The sequence below is a fragment of the Apteryx rowi genome, unplaced genomic scaffold, assembly GCF_003343035.1.
Source record: "Apteryx rowi isolate R43461 unplaced genomic scaffold, aptRow1 scaffold_33, whole genome shotgun sequence".
In the NCBI taxonomy this organism is placed as follows: domain Eukaryota; kingdom Metazoa; phylum Chordata; class Aves; order Apterygiformes; family Apterygidae; genus Apteryx; species Apteryx rowi.
Genome location: NW_020449752.1, coordinates 1,328,569 through 1,333,441, shown reverse-complemented (window position 1 = coordinate 1,333,441; position 4,873 = coordinate 1,328,569).

The window sequence follows — 4,873 nt, the reverse complement described above, 5'->3', positions numbered from 1 at the left end:
AAAAAGAAAAAAAAAAGGAAAAGGTGAATAAAGGTCCTGTGGCAAAACAAGGCTGAGTGTCGGCGTCTCTTGGCGGCGGGGCTCCCGGTGCGCTGAGCCGGCGGGGTCTCGGCCGGCGCCGGAGGGCGAGGGGCAGGTAGGCAGCGCCGAGAGCCGCGCCGGGGGGGGGGGCAGCTGCCGCCCCGCGCAGGTCGCTTCGGGGGCCGCTGCTAAGCTTTGAGAGCGGTTGCACTGGCATGAAAAATAGAGGCTCCTTTTAATGGGAAAACGCTCCAAAAAAACCCCAACTTTGTGCTGCCTTCTCGCTGCCTGAGAAGAAAAAACCCAATCCTGATTTACTGCAGCTTGATACAATCGGAACAACATTTTTTTTTCCTATCAGAATGCATAGAGAAGGAAAGTGCGCTGCTCTGAATCAATCATTGACAGAAAGCATTCATCCAGCAGGACAAGGATGGGAAGGACTGGAGAGAGTAGTGCTACAACCATGTAGAAAAGATTTAAAAGCTCTAAATAAATGTTACACATAATATAACAATTTCTTGTCTATCATAAAAAGTAATGGATAAGGAAAGACCTATCGCCAGCACCATAAATCAGATTTTGCGTTAGGCTAATGTTATCCCAGTCGACCTTGACTCTTGTAAGGTTTTACATCATTTGAGCTCTTTGATGGATGATGCACTTTTGCAAATCAATCAGTCTGTCAGATCTAACCCATCTTTGAAACTGCCACGGGTACCTTACATGCTCACATCAGAGCTTTTTTTCTCTCTCTCCAGTCTTGGGTAGCTCCTGCCTATCTGGATCCTTTCAGAAAAGTATTAACTTTTTTCGTTTGGTCCCATTTGTACATTTGTACAGGCCAACATCCGTTCCTGTATAGTCCACTCCTAAGTAACAAGAAGTTATTCCAGGTTCCAACTTAGATCCTGTGTGTTTTAGACGACATTATTTTTGAGAGCAAAACTCCTTCCTGGACAAGCATGTGTCTTGCATTTCAGCAAGAGGCATATGTCTGTAAAGTAGTCTCTCGGTGCCAAGTGACAGCAGCTCTGCAGTCTGAGTACTGTTGTTCCTAACAGCAAAGCGCTGGAGATAATATTCAGGCTGGGGAAAATGTATTTATTTATTATCATCCAGATCTTTTTGTTTAACCTAGGTACTTCATAATGGGTTCTTAAAATCGTAGTAGGAAGTTGCCTGATCTTCAAAGGCGTAGAGAGCCCTTGACTACTCTTTGCCTAATTGGAAGCAAAATTCTTCTATAGCTGGTCTTGGAATTGTGCCACAGATGTTCTTAGCAGAAGATTATTGCAAACTAATACCTCATAAAAGCATAGAAGTCTGAGCCTTCTGGAACAGTGTATCTGTTAAACACCATATTCATTGGTATCTAGTGTTTTTTCCTTGGCTCAGGTCACCTGAAAATAAACTGAACTATAAAATGCACTGATCATTATCCAAGCCATCTCGAACCTGTACCTGGGCCTGGTCTGACAGAGACAGGACCTTGGTTGCCACAAAAGACAGTGAGTAGTGAGTCCAACTTCAAGCTTTCACTTTTTTCTAGGCAGAGGAAGCCCAGAATAAACAGCCAAGTCCTCTGAGGCAGTTCTAAGTAGAGCTTATAGCTTAACTGTAAAGTCCCTTGTCCTCTGAAGCCACCAAGTCCGCGAGTCCTTTAGTATTGCCAAGGAAAGCTAATATCTCCGTGCTTTTTCCCCCCCTATTTTCACTCTCTTTTCCATTAGCTTTCTCTCCCAACTGTTCTGGGTATGTTGTAGAGCAATACCAAAGCTAAATATATCTCATGCAGAGAGGATTTCATCCAGGTTTTTTTTTACAGACACAAATGCATTAGTATAGCTGTCTGGTTTAGGAATTAACCGCTGACTTTCCTATTCCCCTTGGAGTGTTTGCACTTCAGCTTAGGCCTTATAAAGACAGATTGTTGAGGACTAACTTGTCCAACCCAGTTTCAAAGCTCTAGGGAACTTGGTAATCTAAAGCTAATTTTTACAGTGCAGACTCACTTGAGTTGTGGTCCTGGCTTCACAGCTTGTGTTCTGGTGGGAGTCCCGGTGACCAGTCAGGCTCCTCATGCTCTGCAAAATGCACAAGAATTCTTCTCTGTGACCCCTGTGAAATGGAGGGCTAGAAATACTTCTATCCAGAGGTGGTGGTGATGATAACCTTTGCATGTACAGTGACAGTGAGGAAGAACTAGCTGCAGAATGTGCATGTTGTGGCACCTCTCTGATGAGGCCTCTTTCAGTGTTTACAAATGACATTAGTTTTTGGGAGAGGGGCAACTTGGAGATTAATCAGAAAAACAGACTTCACTGGAGCAGGGAGGAAATGGCTGCAGAGGGACAAAGTAGGCCAGTCAGCTTTAGGAAAATGTCAAAAAAAAAGATTCTTTGAAGCCTCTGTTCTCATTACAGAAGTGAAAAGAAATCTACTGGGAGCTATACATTGCTTTTAAGAGCCAGCACAGAGCCCAGGTCGGCTTTGAGCTATGGAAATCCAGCTCAGGGTAAGAAGATGAAGCTCTGCTGAGTCATACAATTTTCTTGGAGGAAAAGCAAGTTGAACATACCTAGTGAGAGATGTGTATTTCAGGATATGCAGGATAATCTGCAGAAAATCTTTGTCTCCACTGCGCACTCCAGGAAGCCGTAGGGTCTGGGAGCTTTCTACCAGTCCTCTGTGGTGACAGAAAACACTGGAGTCAGGGAGTTTTTAGGGTAGGAAACTCGAAGAGAACTTGCCAACTAAGTTCTGTCCAGGATTAAGAAGATAAGCTTAAGTGATTTGTTTATTTTTATCCAGCCACATACGCTACCTGAGGACCGGACTCATTCCACCACCAGTGGCACAGTTAGCATTAGTATTGTGTGCAGGTGTAATTTAGGGCTTTATCTAGGTCAGAAACGGATTGAAAACTTAGTTTTTTTCCAACCTAAACTTTCAGAATTGGAATGTTTCATTTCTTGTCCCCTTTGAGCTTTCTGCCTCGGGATTGCCACCAAACAATAGAAGGAGGCACAGCTGCTGTTTCAGGATCTGATTTGTGAAAGTCAAAGTATGTGTGAGACTGCGATAACTCTAACAGAATAGAGGCAGGTAGCCATAGAATATTCTGCATGTGGATTAAGAACCACCTCCCCTGCTGTTAAAATTTATAGTAATTCCTTGGAAGCAATGCTGTGACTTCCTAGTCTTAACTCGTTATTCTCTAGCTTTACCCATTTTCTTGTGTAGATGAGCATTTTTGATTCTTTTCCTATTCAGGCAATCTCCCTTTAAATACAACAATTACATATTTCATGCTTATTTTTCGTAATTAGAGCTACGCTGTCTTCGCAGAAGCATAGCTCCACCCTTAGTGCACGAGGTTCTGATTGGAACATGTTTCTATTCCCTTGCTCAGCACTATTTTTTATAAATGGTTTGACAGTAAATCCACTTGAATGCTTATTGACTGAAGGCAGTGATGTCTAATCTAGGCTTCCTTTTCCAGGTATTACCCTTGCCTGCTGCCGGTTGTTTCAGAGACCTGTGAGAATGCTGTGCTACACAGGTACCCTCTGTGCTTGTCAGCCAGCCCATACGATATGTTGGAAGTCTTAGATTTAGCTCCCCTGTAGTGTCCTTGTCTTGTGTCGGAGGACAGGTAATCACTGCAGGCTCCTGGTGACCAATCCCTCTAAGCCATGAGTTCTGAGAAGTCCTTACCTTCTGCTAATACCCGCTCTATGCTTAGTATAGAAAACAGCCAGAAGCTTAGATATTTCCCTCTCCAAACATGACATTTCTCTCCAATGTGTGGGTCAGTCGTGCTGGCTTGGGCCTGGAATTCATTTTCTTGCATCTGGCTGTGATGATGTCTCAGAGGAASAAGCTGCTATTGTCTAACCCTTTTGCAGATTCAGAGTTATGGAACTGGGGTAGTCTGATGGAGGCAGTGTAACTGCTTTGGATCCGGACTACTTGATGAAATGTTGTCTTGATTCAAACAGAATGAAATAGGGAGTGTTGTAAGACAATAGGAAGTAGTTTCTTGCCTGCAGGAACCAGTCTGAATGGAGCTGTGATACCATGAATATTCAATCTGATAAGTGCTTTGGAACGTGGTATCTCATTTGCTCCCGTTTTTTTGGCAAATAACATACTATGGAATTAATATCAGTAGTAATGCAGGCAGATGTAAGTTTGCGATGACCGTGGACTCAGTCTTTCCCAAGTGACAGATGTAATCCAGGGATTTTCTTTAAGGAAAAGGTTTTCTGTTCACAGTGAACAGGTGAGGATTCTTTATTTCATCCATGCATTGAATTGAAAGGTATCAGAGTGGTGCTCGTTACTTTAAATCTGTCATGTCACTCCACATCTAATATTAAATTTATGTTTCTATATAGACATCCATTTTGAACGACCGCAAGACATTCAGAGTAGGAATACTGAAATGCAGCCACCTCTGGAGTGGGGATCAGGAAATCAGCCAGCATATGTTATCATCCTGCAAAACGGGGAGATCTTAAATTTCCTAAGTTACTAGGGTTTTCCCCAGTATTGTGAGTGAAAACTTCCCCATCTTGTATTTTCAGCAAGTTAGTTTTGCGATCTCTGCCTGAGAAGTGCTACATTTCAGTTGTGGAGTACGTTAGAGGAGCTTGGGGCATACAAGATAGAAGCTACTAGGGAAATGAATATTAAATATACAGCTGAGGCAGCTTCCATCTGTTTTATAATCTTCTGAAAAAACTATATGCTCTATATGACAAAGCGCATACCTTAGAAGTAGGAAGGTCAGCGCTGATCCTGCCAGGTGGAGTGAAATAAGCAGTCTCTCTTAGGGGGACTGATT